Source organism: Tamandua tetradactyla, chromosome 7, assembly GCF_023851605.1.
Source record: "Tamandua tetradactyla isolate mTamTet1 chromosome 7, mTamTet1.pri, whole genome shotgun sequence".
NCBI classification, from domain to species: Eukaryota; Metazoa; Chordata; class Mammalia; order Pilosa; family Myrmecophagidae; genus Tamandua; species Tamandua tetradactyla.
This window is the reverse complement of record NC_135333.1, coordinates 45,824,907-45,843,996: the sequence shown is the minus strand read 5'-3', so window position 1 is coordinate 45,843,996 and position 19,090 is coordinate 45,824,907. Positions and strand designations below refer to the sequence as shown.

At 38.0% G+C, this 19,090-nt stretch overlaps 1 protein-coding gene, 1 non-coding gene and 1 pseudogene across 16 annotated transcripts in view; 2 read left to right on the top strand and 1 right to left on the bottom strand.

Annotated features, from left to right (window-relative positions):
• PPP6R2 (protein phosphatase 6 regulatory subunit 2) overlaps positions 1 to 19,090 on the bottom strand; it is a 215,024-nt gene that overhangs the window by 53,150 nt on the left and 142,784 nt on the right. The gene's annotated exons all lie outside the window — the stretch shown is intronic.
• Positions 11,888 to 12,878, top strand: LOC143691175 (malate dehydrogenase, cytoplasmic pseudogene; annotated as a pseudogene).
• Positions 13,635 to 13,741, top strand: LOC143642921 (U6 spliceosomal RNA). Its single transcript, XR_013155980.1, has one exon. It is a non-coding gene; the product is annotated as a U6 spliceosomal RNA (small nuclear RNA).

The window sequence follows — 19,090 nt, the reverse complement described above, 5'->3', positions numbered from 1 at the left end:
CAGGACTGGTAACACAGAAAACTAAAAAACTTTGCTAAAAGAAATCAAACAAGATGTAAATAAATGGAAGGATATTCTGTGTTCAAGGACAGCAAGACTAAAATATCATTAAGCTGTCAATACTACCAAAAGCAATTTATAGATTCAGGGCAATACCAATCAAAATTCCAACAGCCTTCTTTGCAGAAATGGAAAAGTCAATCATCAAATTTATATGGAAGGTTGAGGGGCCCTGAATAGCTAAAGCCATCTTGAAAAACAAGGAAGCTGAAGGACGCATATTTCCCAATCTTAAAACTTATTACAAAGCCATGGTAATCAAAACAGCATGATACTGGCACAAGGACAGACATATACACTAAAGGCATAAAATTGGGAGCTCAGAAATCAACCCTTACTTTTATGGCCAAATTATTTATTTTTTACTTTTTTAGGGTGCATAGTCCAGGAATCCAATTTATTTATTTTCTTTTTTATATTTTTATTATGAACAAGAAACAAACATTCTTGAGATGTTTACAATCAATGGTTCACAATATTATCACATAGTTGTGCATTCATCACCATGATCATTTTTTTAAACATTTCCATATCTCTAGCAAAAGAAAGAAAAAAGAAAAAACTCACACATGCCATACCCCTTACCCCTCCCTCTCATTGACCACTGATATATTTCAATCCACTCAATTTATTTTAACATTTGTTCCCTCTATTATTTATTTCTTATCCATATTTTTTTACTCATCTGTCCATACAGTAGATATAAAAGGAGCATCAGACACAAGGTTTCCACAATCACCCAGTCACATTGCAAAAGCTATATCATTATACAATCATCTTCAAGAAACATGGCTACTGGAACACAGCTCTACAGTTTCAGGTACTTCCGTCTAGCCACTCTAATATACCATAAACTAAAAAGGGGATATCTATATAATGCATAAGAATAATCTCCAGGATAACCTCTTGACTCTGTTTGAAATTTCTCAGCCACTGACATTTTATTTTGTCTCATTTCTCTCTTCCCCCTTTTGGTTGAGAAGGTTTTCTCAATCCCTTAATGATGAGTCCCAAATCATTCTAGGATTTCTGTCCTATGTTGCCAGGGAGGTTTACACCCCTGGAAGTCATGTCCCACATTGGGGTGGGGCAGGGAGTGAGTTAGTTTGCCATGTTGGCTGGGAAAGAGAGGCAACATCTGAGCAACAAAAGAGGTTCTTTGGAGGCGACTCTTAGGCCTAATTTTAAGTAGGCTTAGCCTATCCTTTGCTGGGATAAGTTTCATAGGGGCAAACCCCAAGATTGAGGGCGTGGCCTATTGATTTGGATGTCCCCACTGCTTGCAAGAATATCAGGAATTCTTCAAATGAAGAAGTTAAAATTTTCCCCCTTCTCCCGATTCCCCCAAGGGGACCCTGCAAATACCTCTTTATTCACTGTTCAAATCACTCTGGGATTTATTGGGACATCACACTGAACTGGACAAACCAACAAAACCACCTGTCCTATTTAAGGTTACATATACTTATGGTGTTCAATTAAACTGTCCATATAAATTAAACTACAAGATGCACTAGTCAAAATATAAATTTTGTACCAAATAAATATGTCTTGCTTTAGTCTCACAGAGAAGTTGAAGTTTTAAAATATGAATGACCATCTATTCTCAATACCCTGCCATAATGGCATTCCTTCATTCTTCCTTATGCAAAAACATCTCTTAATTTGTACATTCTAGGCATTTCTAGGTTATACTATCTCAGTCTTAATAGTCTATCTTTCCTTCTGGTTTCATATGTGCCCCATTCTTCCCTCTAAAATTCTCACATTCAGGTTCATTCAGTGTACATTATTGTGCTACAATCAGATAGTGTTGTGCTATCCATTTCTGAATTTTTACAATCAGTCAGTTGCCCAATCTGTATCCTTTCAGTTCCAATTACCCAACCTCTACCCTATTTCTATCTCCTGATAACCTGTGTTCTTAACTGAAATTTTCCAAGTTCATGCATTAATGTTAGTTCCTATCAGTTAGACCATATAGTATTTGTCCTTCTGTTTCTGGCTAATCTCACTCAGCATTATGTCCTCAAGGTCCATCCACGTTGTTACATGCTTCATGATTTTATTCTGTTTTACAGCTGCCTAATATTCCATTGTATGTATATACCACAGCTTGTTTAGCCAGTCATCTGTTGATGGACATTTCGGCTGTTTCTATCTCTTGGCAATTGTAAATAATGCTGCTATAAATATTGGTGTGCAAATGTTCACTTATGTTCTTGCCCTCATGTCCTCTGAATAGATACTTAGCAATGGTATTGCTGGATCACACAACAATTCTATACTTAGCTTCCTGAGGAACTGCCAAACTGCCTTCCACAGTTATTACCATTTTACCATGTACGATTTACCAATATACCATTTTACATTCCCACCAACAGTAGATCATTGTGCCTCCTTCTCCACATCCTCTCCAGCACCTGTCATTTTCTGTTTGTTTGTTTTTAACAATGACCATTCTTGTGGGTGTGAGATGAGATCTCATTGTGGTTTTGATTTGCATTTCCTTAATAGCCAGGGAAGTTGAGCATCTTTTCATGTGCTTTTTAGCCAATTGCCGTTCCTCTTCTGATAAGTGTCTGTTCATATCTTTTGCCCATTTTTAAATTGGGTTGTTTTTCTTTTTGTGTTCAGTTGAACAATCCCTTTTTATATTCTGGATACTAGACCCTTATCTGATACGTCATTTCCAAATATTGTCTCCCATTGTGTAGGCTATCTTTATACTTCCTTGACAAAGTTCTTTGATGCACAAAAGTCCAACTTATTTTTGACAAGGTGGCAAAGGCCACTCAATTGGGAAAGAGTTGTCTCTTTAATAAATGATGCTAGGAATACTGGATCCCCATTTACAAAAAAAGAAAAAGGAGGACACCCTTACTCATAACCTATATAAAAATTAATTCAAAATGGATCAAAGACCTTAATATAAGAGTTAAAACTATCAAGCTCCTAAAAGAAAACATAGGGAAGCATCTTCAGGACCTTGTGTTGGGCAATGGTTTCCTAGACTTTACAACCAAAGCACAAACACCAAAAGAAAAATAGATATATATGAGACCTCATTAAAATTAAAAATTTTTGTTCCTCAAAAGACTTATCATGAAAGTAAAATGGCAACCTACACAATGTGAGAAAATATTTGGAAACCACATATCCAATAAAGGACCAATATCCAGAATATATAAAGAAATCCTTCAACTTAAAAACAAAAAGACAAACAACTCAATTAAAAAATGGGCAAAAAGGGAGCGCAAGCGTAGCCCAGGGGTAGAATTCTTGCCTGCCCCATAGGAGACCCAGGTTCGATTCCCTGAGTATGCACTTCCCAAACAAACAAGTAGACAAATGAAAAACCAACCAAACAAAAATTCAACAAATGGTGCTGCAATAAGGGGATACTCACATGGAAAAAGAGAGAAATGTGACCCTCCTTCATATAGCATACAAAAAAAAAAATGGGCAAAAGACTTGAACAGACATCTCTCCAAAGAAGATACACAAATGGCCAGAAAGCACATAAAAAGATGCTCAGCATCATTAGCCATCAGGGAAATGCAAATCAAACCCATAATAAGACACCATTTCACACCTATTAGAATGGCTACTATTAAAAAAAAAAACAGGAATTTTGACTTCTTGTTTGTAATGAATTATTCTTCATGCCAAATATTCTTTAAGGAGAAGCTGAATTCTTTCATTTGGAAGTCATAGGGAGACAGGAGTTTGTACAGATGCTGCTGCTGCTTTCCAGAAACAAGTTAGGAAGAAAAACTGAGGCAGATGAACTGATACACTGGCTTAATTTAGGAAAGAATTTGTAGAACAAACCTTAATTGAAGGTGCATAAAATGAAAACACTCAATTTACATTTGGAATTAGTGTCCTGCATCTCTGCACATTTGAACTGTCTAGAATGTCTGCCATTGATGTATAAAATTAGGAGTTCTTCGCCAACCTATAAACCAGTAACACTTTTTGACTTGAATGTCACCTCACTTTCATAGATGAAATTTTCCTCTTTCTCGATATTTTTTATGTTGTGCTAGATCGCTGGTAGATGTGTGACTGTGTTTACTAAATTTAGGCTATTTGTTTATATTTTGTTTGGTGGAGCCTCTTTCCTTTCTTGACCTTCCCAAAGGGAATATGCCATTTAATTTGTATTTATATCTTTGTGGAACGGTAGATCACTGAAGTGATTGTGTAAATGTTTCTTCCAGCTTTCACGTATTTCCTAATCACAGGCACACCCTCACCACAGAGGCAGACGCTCATCCACACAGCATCATTGCATTCTTCAGGGCAATACTGTAGTTAAATTCCTTGGAACTTAGTCAGGAGTGAGCTAGAAAGAAATGCCTACTAGAGTTGCTTTATTCTGTGGAGTCTGGTCTTTGTACTAGTAAACCACTGGAGATAACAGTTCAATTTAGAAACCTTTCTATACAAACACCTCCTGATATTGTCTTAAGATACTTACAGTGACTGTTTTTAGATCTTTGCACGTGCCAGGTCCCTCCTGGTGTCACGTGCGTGGAACTGCTGTGCTGCCTTTTGAGTTAGCAGTTACGCCCACCAACTAGCGCACATATTGCAGAACTACCATAAATTTAACAAGGCTTCTGAAGTATTTGTGGTTTCTAAATTCTGTATGTCTTCCCTATCCTCACACTTTCCAAGGGATTAGAAATTGGGTTTAGACATCCAAATTTAATCTAGTAAACATGAGTTTGTTTCCTCTTTTAATCTGGACTATCAAGGATAAGTAATGGTTGTAAGCAAGCCTGGAGCTTCAAGTTCTGTAAATCTCATTCCTAAAACTTTGCTTGAATCTCATGTTGACCAAAACAAATACTTGTGATGCCCACTGTCACCACTACTATTCAACATTGTACTAGACATCCAACCTGGAGCAATTTGAGAGGAGAGAGAAATAAAACACACCCAGATCAGAAAAAGAAGTACAACTTCCATTATTTGCAGATGCCATTATCCTATACTTAGAAAACCCCAAGAAATTTACAGTAAAACTACCTGAGCTAATAAACAAATTCAGCAAAGTGGTGGGATACAAGATTAAAATACAAAAATCAGTAATGTTTCTATACACAAGCAATTACCTATCTAAGGTGACAAGGAAAAAATTCCATTTGAAATAGTAACCAGAATATCAGGTATCTAGGAATTAGCCTAACCAGGGATATAAAGGACATGTACACAGAGAACTACGTAATACTGCTAAAAGAAATCAAAGATCTAAAGAGGTAGAAAGATATTCCATGATCATGGGTAAGAAGGGTGAATGTCGTTAAGATGTCAATTTTACCTGAACTGATCTACAGATTCAGTGCAATACAAATCAAATTTCAAACAACCTACTTTAAAGACGTGGAAAAGCTGGTTATCAAATTTATATGAAAGGGAAAGAGACCCAGTTTAGCTAAAGATATCCTAAAAAAGAAGACCTAAGTGGGATAACTATCACTTCCTTACTCTAAAGCTTACTATAAAGCCACAGTGGTCAAAGCAGCATGATACTGGAACAAAGATAGACATATCAACCAATAGAACAGAATCAAGAGTGCAGAGATAGACAACTAAATTTATGGACATTTGATCTTCGATAAGGCCCCCAAATCCACTGAACTCTGACAGAACATTCTTTTCAATAAATGGGCATGGGAGAATTGGATATCAATAGCCAAAATAATGAAAAAGGACCCTTATGTTACATCCTATACAAAAATTAATTCAAAATGGATTAAAGACCTAAATGTAAGAGCCAGTACCATAAAACTTCTAGAAGAAAATGCAGGAAAACACCTTCAAGATTTAGTAATAGAAGGTAGTTTCTTAAACTTTACAACTAAAGCACAAGCAGCACGAGAAAAAATAGACAAATGGAGACTTCTTAAAATCAAGAACATCTGTGCCTCAAACCACTTCGTTAAAAAGGTGAAGAGGCAGCCATCCCAATGAAAGAAAATATTTAGAAACCACATATTGGATAAAAGTTTGATCTCCTGTGTACATGCAGAAATTATACAACTCAACAAAAAAGAACGAACAACCCAATTATAAAATGGGCTAAAGACATGAATAGATGCTTTTCTGAAGAGCAAATATAGATGGCTAAAAAGCACATGAAGAGATGTTCATTTTCATTAGTAATAAGGGAAATGCAAATCAAAATGACAATGAGATATCACCTGATACCAATAAGAATGGCTTCTATTAAATAAGCAGACAACTACAATGTTGGAGAGGATGTGGAGAAATAGGAACACTTATTCACCGTTGGTGGAAATGTATAATGGTGCTGCTGCTGTGGAAGACAGTTTGGCAATTCCTCAGAAAACTAAATACACAAGCTGCCATTTGACCTGGCAATATCAATACTTGGTATATGTGGCATATTTCTCAGGGACTAGAGCCTACCCATGCTTAAAATTTTTTAATCCTTCTCTCCCTCTCTACATTCACTCTCTGCCCTCCGTACCTGTAACCCCCCTCTCTGTTCCCCCCTTCCCCCTCTTGTTGTAGACCGCCCATTTCCGTAGCTCACCACTAAACCGCAAGCCTTCCTGTTATTCTCTTCACTCCTCTATACCTAACCTAAGCCCTCAGCCTAGCAACTGCCTCCTGCCTTGTGTGATTGGCTGTCCCTTCCTGACGTGTGCGCCCAAGACTCCACCCCTCCCCGAGAGTACTTAAGCCCCACGCTTACCCCGCTCTGGGTCGTCCGAGCCCCGGGGTCTTCGGACCCCAGACGTCTCACTCCTCGGGTTCCCGGGTAGCCCATCCCGGAGTGTAACAATAAAAGCTTAAAACCCGCATCTGGCCTGAGTGAAGACTTTTCTCGCGACCGCCGGCTGGGGAAAGCGCCGGCTCCAGCTTACCCAGGTTAATTCCCTGCGAGCTCGCCCCAAACCCACCCAGTGTACCGGTCGCGCAGCCCGGCTGAAGCTATCAGCGGCAGTATATACCCAGAAGAGCTGAAAGCAGTGACACGAGCAGACATTTGCACACCAATGTTCACAGCGGTATTATTCACAATCACCAAAAGACGGAAACAATCCAAATCCTCATCAACAGAGAAGTGGATAAACAAATTATGGTATATACATTATATATATACCTGCATATAACAGCATTATGCTGAAGACAAAATGATGTCCTGAAACATATGACAACATGGATGAACCTTGAGGACATAAGGCTGGGTGAAAAAAGTCAGTCACAAAAGTACAGATACTGTATGAGTTCATTATTGTGACTCCAGTAAAGACAATCTGAGAGGATACACTGTAAAATATAGCAGATCTAGAGGTACACAAAAACTAGAGACTGAGGAAAGGCTACCCAAAGAGGTTGAATCTAAATGCAAGGGAACAGACTGAAGTGATGATAACTAATTAGCAGGTTTATAAGTAACACTGCCATATTGAAAGGCGATGTACAGTGCCATGTATCCCACTGACTAAATTTATAATTTTAAAAAGATCTCACATGAACTACTTCAATGGGTCAATAATGGATAAAGACTCAACAGTAGAGAGATATGGGGGAAAACTAAAAATGCATACTATGGCCAATAGTGAATAGGAAGACATCAATAGTACCACAGCACTAGCACTGACAACTGACTGGAGGGGAGGGACAAGTGATAAGGGGTAGTTTTGATTCAATAGTTGAGGATGTTATGTTTGCTCGTTCTTTGTCATATGGACCAACGAAAATTGTCTAAAATTGAGAGTGCTGCTGATTGTACAACCAAGCAAAGACACTGTAAGACATGTTTTGTTTATTTTGGACATTATCCATGATACCTAATAGATAGAGAGAGCTAAAGGATACAATGACTAAGAAGCACAATGACAAATGGTGATACATTTATATGATGGAAGTTAATGCAGCCACAAAAAGAAGGGACATTGAGGGGCACACAATGAACTGAATAAATCTTGGGGACAATTGTGCAAAATAAGCCAGAAACAGCAGAACAAATATGCTAAGGTCTCGCTCAGAAAATATTTATTTAAAAAATGGAAGCCTAGATTGTGGGCCCTTACCATAGACACATTTGGTCTGCAGTTGTGGATGTATTTCTAGATTTCTAGACACTGAGCTATCGTGTATCAGCCGGCATTCCCCAGAACTTTGTGTAGCTCTGTGATAGCTGGGTCCCAGAAATGGAGTGCTTCAGACCTGAAATTAGCATAGCTATATTTAACAGAATAACAGTTAAAGTAACCGAAAAAGTGATCAGGCCTCAATTAGAGTTTAAAATAAAGCCAATCTGGTTGGGTCTGAGGTAAGAATGCAGAGTAAAGGATGATAGGATATTTACTCTATACCTCCAGTTACTGTTTGAGACCAAAGGCTGAGAGGTTCATTATGTATATAACCTAAAGTTTCTGTAACATATAATCTAAATCAAACTCTCTGGATAGCACATTTAAAAAACCCAAACTCCTGGAGTCCAGAAGTAGAACAAGGGCTTGTAATTTTCTATAGCTTAATATAATACCAGGACACATCTCAAACTATAGTGGGCTGATAATTAAACAGTATTGGTAGAGTCTCTTGAGGATCTGAAGAGGAAAAAAAAAAATATATATATATATATATTTATATATATATGGAAATATATATATTTATATATACATGGAAATATATATATATATATGGAAATATCAATTTCTCCCATCTGGAAAACCCCAGGTACCCTCTCAACCGTTAGGGACTCACAAGAAAATAGGTGGGATCCTGGATATTGAGGCTTAACTTTATGAAACTTATTTCTGTAGGGGAGAAGCTATGACTACCCATAATGAGGCCCAAGAGTTACTTCTAGGAAGCCTCTTTGTTGCTCAGATGTGGCCTCTCTCTAAGCACAACTCTGGAAGGAAAATCGTTGTCCTCCGCCCCTGCGAGGTACAAACGATTCAAGGGTGAAAATCTCCCTGACAATGTGGGGCATGACTCTCAGGGATGCGTCTGGCCCTTGCACCGTAGGATTGACAACACCTTACTGACTTAAAGGGGGAAAAGAAGTGTAATAAAATAAGACATCAGTGGCCAAGAGAGATTAAATGGAGTCAAGAGGCTGTTCTGGAGGCTCCTCTTATGCAAGCTTTACTTAGATAATATTGATTGCTGTGGTCTGCTAAACCCCAACCAGCATCACTCCTGCTGACTCTTGGAACACCAAGGGCTCAAATTGAGACTCTATGAAGCTTTCATGCATTAGGTCTGCCTTCCTGGAACATATAATTCCTAGAGGGTTCCTAGGTCAGATAAATCGTTAAAACCAAGAGGGACCAACCTCTCCAGAATTATCAGTTATTTACATCCCACTACCCTTTTACTGTCGACAACCATTCTCAATATGAAAAGTCATAACAGGCATTCCCCAAAGATCCGTATAGATTGGGAGAAGGATTAAAGGAAAAGGAGGTATAACAGAGAAAATGGGACTTAAATGAATATGGCTGCTGATTCAATATATTAATATTCCTTCTAGTTTTGGAGGAGTTAGAAGGAAAAATCTGAGATGGTGGAATAGCAGCGCATGACAAATTCTGGGATTTGTTCTATAACTATTTGTTGAAGTGTACTTTGAAAAGTATTGCTTTTTTCTTTCTTGGCTTTGTATACAGTTATATTTTCACAATTTAAAAAGTTTAAAAACAAATACCCGCGGATTGATTGTCCTTAGGACTTTCAATCAGATATACCTGTGTTGCTGTTAAATACACTGTAAAAAAAAAAAAAAAAAGCATTACTCTATAGCTAAATTGATATTCTGAAGTACCTGTTACGTTTTTTGGGGTTTGGAAAAGACTTAGGTTTTAATTTAATTTAGTCTTCCCACTCATCTATCACTGTTTCTGTACCAAGAATCTCAGCTTCTTGCTCCTCTTCTTTTTTTTTTAGTGTTTTGATTTAACATTTTCATAGTTCTGTATTACTGGTTTCACCATTGTTACTAGAAACTGTTTAGTCTCCAGCTGAAACAGCAATGGATTATATGTAGCAATACAATCATGGTGATTCCAGTATTGAGTTTCCTTAAGTCTCTGCAACCTAATTCACCATACAAACACAAACACATACTCATCATGCCTTGCTTCTAGTCAAAGGCAATTAGAGGGGCCTTATCTCAGTAGGGATGGCCTTTAAACATATATGTTTCCCATCTTTTGGGAACTGATTCATTTTTTTTAAAGATTTTTCTTTTGTTGATAAATTATTTTGATACTAATGCTAGATAAAGGGTGATTTTAGAATATCTTGATTTTGGAATACAAATATTCTCTTGGGTTTGGGAGGATTTAAGCAGTCAATGCAACCCATCAGATGGTGAGAAATAAGCCCTCTGCAGTCCCACTAAGCCTTCAATGACATTGATACCTCCCCAAATATTGTGTCTTGCTGCTTGTTGACACCTGGATTTTTAACTATTTGCCCCTGATGGTTTAAGAAATGTTCACGTTGTACCACACAAATTTTATTTTGTCTTTTTATCCCTATGAGGATGTGAGTTTGAAATAATCATAATACTGGAATCCTACCTGACAGAGTGATCTGGAACAAAAAATATATATTTTTTAAGTTGGAGAGTCTTCCATTTTAATGTTTCTAAAGTTTTTACTATAAACTTAACATTGGGATAGGGAGGCAAAGAAAAAGAATGTTTACTAAAAGCAATGCCTATTCTTCCTCTTTATGAATGAGTATCTATAGTTGTATCAAAAGAAGTGAAAGACTCTTGGATTTTATGTTACCATGTTAGGCATGGAGAGAGATGCTTAACTCTCCAGTTGAAAGCTGAATAACTCATTAGTGGTGAGATTACATTCGAATTGTTACAAAGTGGAAATGCTGGCTGGTTTAAGCACCCAAAGTAAAGAATGCAGCAGCTTAATTTAGTGTTAAGCTAGGTTTCTGGATTTGAAACTCACCTTTCACCCACTCTACACCACATCTGAAAACTGTCCATTTTTTAAAATCAGATCAAAGAGGAAAAAAGGAATAAAATCATTTACCAATCTACATTACTCAGGTACAATTTTGTGGTGAGATCTTTGTTTTCTTTGTGTTGTTCTTAAGGCTCCTTTCTCAGCACTGTTCTGCCATTACCCTGCCCTCCTGGGGTCTCTACTGCCATTAAACGAGTGAGAGCATGTAAGTGACGACTATCACAGCAAGGGCTCTTCGCTAAACACTCAAAAAAGTTTATTAAAAATTTAAAGGTTGTTGTATACATTTTATAGTCTGGTTATCAGTTTGATATCTTGCCGCCAAGTATGTTCCTCAATCTAGCCATCCCATCAAGAAGTGATAATGACAAAAATCTTAGCCATCCCATCAAGAAATGATAATGACAAAAAAAAAATGAAAAATAAGTGTTGGAGAGGATGTGGAGAAATGGGAACACTCATTCACTGCTGGAGGCAATGTAAAATGGCACAGCTGCTGTGGAAGACAGTTTGACAGTTTCTCAGAAAATTAAGTATAGAACCACCATATGACCTGGAAATCCCACTACTAAATATATACCCAAAAGAATTGAAAACAGGGATTCAAACAGATATCTGCACACCGATGCTCATAGCAGCATTATTCACAATTGACAATAGATGGAAGCAACCCAAATTTGCATCAAAAGAGGAATGGATAAAGAATATGTGGGCTATACATACAGTGGGATATTATTCCCTTATTATATCCATAAAAAGGTCACCTGCAGTAGAGGTGACCCGATACCATGAGGCTGATTCTGCATTTGCTGACACTGCCTACATAGTTCTCAACCATGTCGGAACCAATCAGAGTCCTTGTGACTGGAGCAGCTGGCCAAATTGCCTATCACTGCTGTACAGGATTAGAAATGGCTCTGTCTTTGATAAAGACCAGCCTCTAATTTTTGTGCTGTTGGATATCATCCTCATGATGGGCATCCTGGAAGGGATCCTTATGGAACTGCAAGACTGTGTACTTCCTCTCCTGAAAGATGTCATCATAACAGATAAAGATGTTGCCTTCAAAGACTTGAATGTGACCATTCTCCTGGGTTCCATGCCAAAAGGGATGGCAAGGAGAAGAAATAGTTACTGAAAGCAAATGTGAAAATCTTCAAAGTCCAGGGTGCAACCTTGGAAAAATACGCCAAGAAGTCAGTCAGTTAAGGTTGTTGTTGTAGGAAACCCAGCCAATACTAACTGCTTGACTCCTTTAAGTTGGCTCCATCCATTCCCAAGGAGAACTTCAGTTGCTTAAAGCATTTGGATCAAAACTGAGCTAAATCTCAAATTGCCCTTAAACTTGCAGTGACTGCTGATAATGTAAAGAATGTCACCATCTGGGGAAACCTCAACTCAGAATCCTGATACCAACATGCCAAGGTGAAAATGCAAGGAAAGGAAGTTGGTGTTTATGAAGCTCTGAAAGATGACAGCTGGCTTAAAGAAGACTTCATCACATTCTGTGCAGCAGAATGGCACTGCTGTCATCAAGGCTCAGAAACTATCCCAGTGCAATGTCTGCTGCAAAAGCCATCTGTGACCTCATCAGATATCTGGTTTAGAACCCCAGAGGGTGAGTTTGTGCCCATGGGTGTTAACTCTGATGGCAACCCCTGTGACATTCCTGATGGTCTGCTCTACTCATTCCCTATTGTGATCAAGAATAAGACCTGGAAGTGTGTCAAGGGTCTGCCTATTAATGATTTTTCATATGAGAAGACGGATCTTATTGCAAAGGAACTGGCAGAAGAAAAATAATTTTAATTTCTTAGTTCTGCCTGACTAGACAATCATTTTAATGTTACTAAATGCCCAAAAGCCAAAGAATCTAAAATTGTCTTTGAATCTGGTACCAGGTATTAATAATGCTGTACATAAATTACTTGGGAAAAACAGCACACTTGAAAATCATATGCTTCTTGATACAGATTTGTGACCATTTATCATCATGGTGTTAGTGCTGCAAATCTAAATAAAAATATATATTCAAGTGAAAAAAAAGGCATGATGTTCTGATACATGCACCAGCATAGATGAAACTTGAAGACATCATGTTGAGTGAAATAAGCCTAACACATTATGACAAATATTGTATGATCTTTCTGATTTGAAACAATTAGAATAAGTAAACTCTTGTGAGGCAAGCAACTAGGCGAATGAACCTTAAGGACAGTATGTATGTTCAATGGAATGTCAGAAACCAAAAGACAAATAATATCTTGCCTCACTCAAAAGGACTAACTATAGTATACAAACTTGGAGAACTGAAGTCGAGAGCATGGGTTATCAGGTTGGGGGCCCATTGTAACGGGTCCTAGATTGTAAGCTCTTACAGAGGTTATATATATTCAGGAGTTGCAACTGTTACTTCTAAATTGTGAGATACTGAGTTACTTGCGCATAACCTGGTTGTTCCCTGAAACTTCAGGTATTTATGTGACACCTGAGACCCTGAATTAGAGTCCTGAAACTATGAAAGTCACATTACCCCATATAGCATATAGTAACTGTTAAAAAAGTTGAAAAAGTGATCAGACTGTGCTCGCTTCGGCAACACATATACTAAAATTGGAACAATACAGAGAAGATTAGCATGGCCCCTGCACAAGGATGACACGCAAATTTGTGAAGCATTCCATATTATAAAAAAAAAAAGTGATCAGACTTCAACTAGAGATATGAATGAAGCTGATGTGGCTAGGACTAAGGTAAATCAGATTACAGGGTAAAAGGTGATTTGCTCCATTGTTTAAAACGTCAACCTCTGTGGGAGACAACATGGAGAGATGTTTATTTAGTGCAAATTTATATTTTGGGTAGTGCATTATCCTCGTACAGTCAGTTTATTCAAACACCATAATTACATGGAATCTTGAACAGGGCGTGAGATCTTCTTGGTTGGTACAGGTTAGTGTGATGCCCCAATACATCCCAGAGTAATTTGGGCAGAGAATAAAAAAAGTATTTGCAGACTCCCCTTGGGGAACTGGGAAGAAAGGAGGAAATTTTAAACTTCCCCATTTGGGAAATTCCTGATATTCTCGTAAGCAGTGGGAACAACCAAGTCAACAAGCTGAGCCCTTGATCTTGGGGTTCAACCCTATGAAATTTATTCCTGCAAAGGAGAAGCTGAGCCTACCTATAATTATGCCTAAGTCATCCCAAAGAACCTCATTTGTTGCTCAGATGTGTCCTCTCTCTCTAAGACAACTGGAGAGGTAAACTCACTGCCCTCCCCTCCAGCCTGACATGATTCCCAGAGGTGTAAATCTCCTTGGCAATGTGGGACAGGCCTCCAAGGATGAGCCAGGACCTGGCATCATGGGATTGAGAAAGCTTTCTTGACCAACAGGGGGAAGAGAGAAATGAGACAAAACAAAGTTTCAGTCGCTGAGATATTTCAAACAGAGTCGAGAGGTTATCCTAGAGGTTATTCTTATGCATTGTATAACTATTCCTTTTTAGTTTATGATGCATTGGATTGGCTAGATGGAAGTACCTGAAATTGCTGAGCTGTGCTCAATAGCCTTAATTGTTTTAACTTTTTTTTTAATTGTATCATATAACATATATACAAAGCAAAGAAAGAAAAAAGCAATAGTTTTCAAAGCACTCTTCAAAAAGTAGTTACAGGACAGATCTCAGAGTATGTCATGGGCTATCTTGCCATCCTCTTAGATTTTTCCTTCTAGCTGCTCCAGAACATTGGCGGCTAGAAGGAAGATACATATATTTTTTATCATTATTTTTTTCTTTTTTGTGAAAAATAACATATATACAAAAAAGCAACAAATTTCAAAGCATAGCACAACAACTAATTGTAGAACAGATTTCAGAGTTTGCTATGGGTTACAATTCCACAATTTTAGTTTTTTACTCCTACCTGCTCTAGGACACTGGACACTAAAAGAAATATAATGATTCGGTAATCATACTCATTTGTTAAACTCCACCTTCTCTGTATAACTCCACCATCACCTTTGATCTTTCTCTTACTCTTTAGGGGTATTTGGGTTCTGTCCATTCTAACTTTTTCATGTTGGAAGATCTGTCAATAATATGGGATAGGGAGATGAAACTAGCTGATGTTCTGGAAAAGCTGGCCCCTCTAGATTTCAGGACCTATCTTGTCCAGGGATCCATATGGAGGTTGTAGGTTTCTGTAAAGTTACCCTAATGCATGGAACCTTTGTAGAACATTATATATTGCCCTAGGTGTTCTTTTGGATTGGCTGGAATGGTTTTGGTTGGGGTTTGGCAAGTTTTTTTTGTTTTGTTTTTTTTATTAATGGAAAAAAAAAAAGAAATTAACCCAACATTTAGAAATCATACCATTCTACATATGCACTCAGTAATTCTTAACATCATCACATAGATGCATGATCATCGTTTCTTAGTACATTTGCATTGGTTTAGAGGAACTAGCAACACAACAGAAAAAGATATAAAATGTTAATATAGAGAAAAGAAATAAAAGTAGTAATAATAGTAAAAAAAAAAAAAAACCCTATAGCTCAGATGCAGCTTCATTCAGTGTTTTAACATGATTACTTTACAATTAGGTATTATTGTGCTGTCCATTTTTGAGTTTTTGTATCTAGTCCTGTTGCACAGTCTGTATCCCTTCAGCTTTAATTACCCATTATCTTACCCTGTTTCTAACTCCTGCTGGACTATGTCACCAATGACATATTTCAAGTTTATTCTCGAATGTCCGTTCACATCAGTGGGACCATACAGTATTTGTCCTTTAGTTTTTGGCTGGACTCACTCAGCATAATATTCTCTAGGTCCATCCATGTTATTACATGCTTCATAAGTTTATCGTGTCTTAAAGCTGCATAATATTCCATCGTATGTATATACCACAGTTTGTTTAGCCATTCTTCTGTTGATGGACATTTTGGCTGTTTCCATCTCTTTGCAATTGTAAATAACGCTGCTATAATAGGTAGCAATGTATAACTGAAGTTTGTGTAAGAGCAACCTCCAGAGTAGCCTACTGACACTATTTGAACTCTCTGAGCCACTAATACCTTATTTATTATACTTCTTTTCCCCCTTTTGGTCAGATGGAATTGTTGATCACACAGTGTAGGGCCAGACTCATCCCTGGAAGTCATCTCCCACACCACGAGGAAGACTTTCACCTCTGGATGTCATGTCCCATATAGGGGGGAGGGTAATTATTTCACTTGCAAAGTTGGGCTTATAGAGAGTGAGGCCACATCTGAGCAACACAAGAGGTCCTCCAGAGATGACTCTTAGGTACACCTATAGGTAGGCTAAGCTTTTCCACTACATATATATGCTTCACAAGGAAAAGCCTCATGATCATGGGCTTGGCCTATTGATTTGGGGGTCCCTAATGTTTAACACAGTATCAGGTGTTTCCCTGATGGTAAAGTTTAACAGTTTCAAGTTAAACTTTGCCAATACTTTTTGATTATCTGTTTAATATATTCTGGGATATATCCAGGCACTATATTAAGCTATACAGGATTAAAGGCCCTCATTTTTATTTTGGGCCTTTGTTTTGATTGTTTAAATGAGCGATCTACACGAGTTGAGTTAGATAATGGGCTACAGAAAATTTTAGCTTCTGGACAAAATAAATTTTTCTTCCTTTGGTCGCAAAGAGTAGGTGAGGGTCTAAAATATAGGTAATATCTTCCTTGTCCCTGTGTTCTGAATTATCTTAATCCTGACCTGATCACCTTCATTCTTTTATCTCTGAAAACCAGGCTAAATATATTAAAAACAGCCTCTAAAAATCCAAGAATAATTACCATTCCAGACAAACGTGTCTGCTACAAGAGCTTACAATCTAGCCCCCATTTTCTTACAAGCATTTTCTAAATGAGACCGTACAATAACTGCTCTTTTGTTTCTGGCTTATTTTGCCTCCCACAGGTTCATTCATAATGTTGCCTGCCTCATGACTTCATTTCTTTTTGTAGCAGCACAATATTTGATCACATGTGTACACCAGTAGCCTTGATTCCTGAAGACGACTGTATAACTATATAGCTTTTACAGTATGACCATGTGATTGTGAAAACCTTGTGTCTGATGCTCCTTTTATCCAGTACATGGACAGATGAGTGAAAAAATAAATAAATAAATAATGGATAAGGGGTAAAAAAAATTGAGTAGATTGAGATACCAGTGTCAATGAGAAGGAGAGGTAAGGGGTATGGGATGTATGCGTTTTTCCTTTTTTCTTTTTATTTCTTTTTCTGGAGTGATGCAAATTTCATAAAAATGATCATGATGATGAATACACAACTAGGTGATAATATTGTAAGCCACTGATTGTATACTATGGACGGATAGTATGATATGTGAAGATATCTTAATAAAAATATTTTTAAAAAAGAAAAAGCAAGCTCATAGAGTCAGAATCTAAAATAGAGATTGCCAGGGGATGGGGACAAGGAATAGGAAGTTAAGGCATAGGTTGTACAGAGTCCCTATCTGGAGTGATGGAAATGTTTTGGTAATAGATGGTGGTGATGGTAGTACAATTGTGAATGTAATTAACAGCACTGAAATATATATCTGAATATGATTAAAAGGGGAAATGTTAGTTTGTATATATGCTAACAGAATAAAAAACTTTTAATCCATGGGAATATACTATGCAGTGAACCCTAAGTGAAACCATGGAATATAGTTAATAGTACATCAATTACAACTCTAAAATGTGCTATCATCAATTGTAGCAAATGTTCCAAACCAGTGCAAGGTATTAATAATAGGGTATATGAGAATCCTGTATTTTATGAATGATTGTCTATAATCCCACAACTTTTCTAAGAAGGAAAAAACTCTAATGGCCTGTTTTGCAGAAATAGAAGAATTCACCCTAAAATTCATATAGAGTTTCAAAAGATCCCAAATAGCCAGAGATGCTTGACAAAGAATAAAACCGGAGGAGTCACACTTAATGATTTCAAAACTTACTAAAAAGACACAGTAAATAAGACCGTGTAGTACCTGCATTAGGATAGATACACATGGACTGGTGCAATAGAATTGGGAGAGAGAAACAAACCCAGACTTCTAAGGACAACTGATGTTCAAAAAGTGTACCAAGACCATCAAAAGGGGAAGAAAAGAGTCTTCAATGAATGGTACTGGGAAAACTGGATAGCCAATGCAAAAGAATGAAGGTGAACTCTTACCTTATAAAAATTAATTCAAAATGAATCACAGAACTAAATTTAAGAGATAAAACTCTAAGAAGAAAACATAAGAGCAACTCTACATGACCTCGGATTTGGCAATGGTTTCTCAAATATGAAACCAAAAGCACAGGTGACAAGAGGAAAAAATAGGTAACTTGGACTTTATCAAAATTAAAAACTTTTTTTGACATCAAAATACACTATTAAGGGGAGACATCCAGGAAGATGGCCAAATAGAGTAGCTTGAGATTAGCTCTGCTCCATGGAAATGTTAGAGAAGGGACAGGAGGGCGAGCGAGGCAGCAATTCAGGAATGCGGCTGACCTGGGAAAGCCTTTCGTACCACATAAGGCAGCCTTGGTTGCAGAGGCTGAGGAACCGAAAGGCAGAAAGCTGGAGCTTGGTGCGGAGGCCGCAGAAGTACACAGACGGGAGCTGGAGATAATGAAGAAAGCCAGGCCACGTGCCTTGGGTGCACTTATCCTCACCAGTGCAGCCCCATGACTGGTGACTCACTCAACATCCCGTGCACCTGAACCCCATCACCCACTCCCATTCCCCATGCCCCAGGAGCCCCAACCCCACCAGCCCATGTACATATCCCACACCCCCAGCTCAAGTACAGCCCAACTCACCTCTCCTGCACACTTCCCGAGCACTACCTCCCCTTCCCTGTTCCCTGCAGGCTGTTGCCAGTGCATAAAGGCTGCGGACATTAACCTCCATACCCAGGCTACTCCTGCTGCCCAACCATAGTGTCACACAGCCTCACCCTATACCCTCTGAGCTCTGTGCATCAGTTTA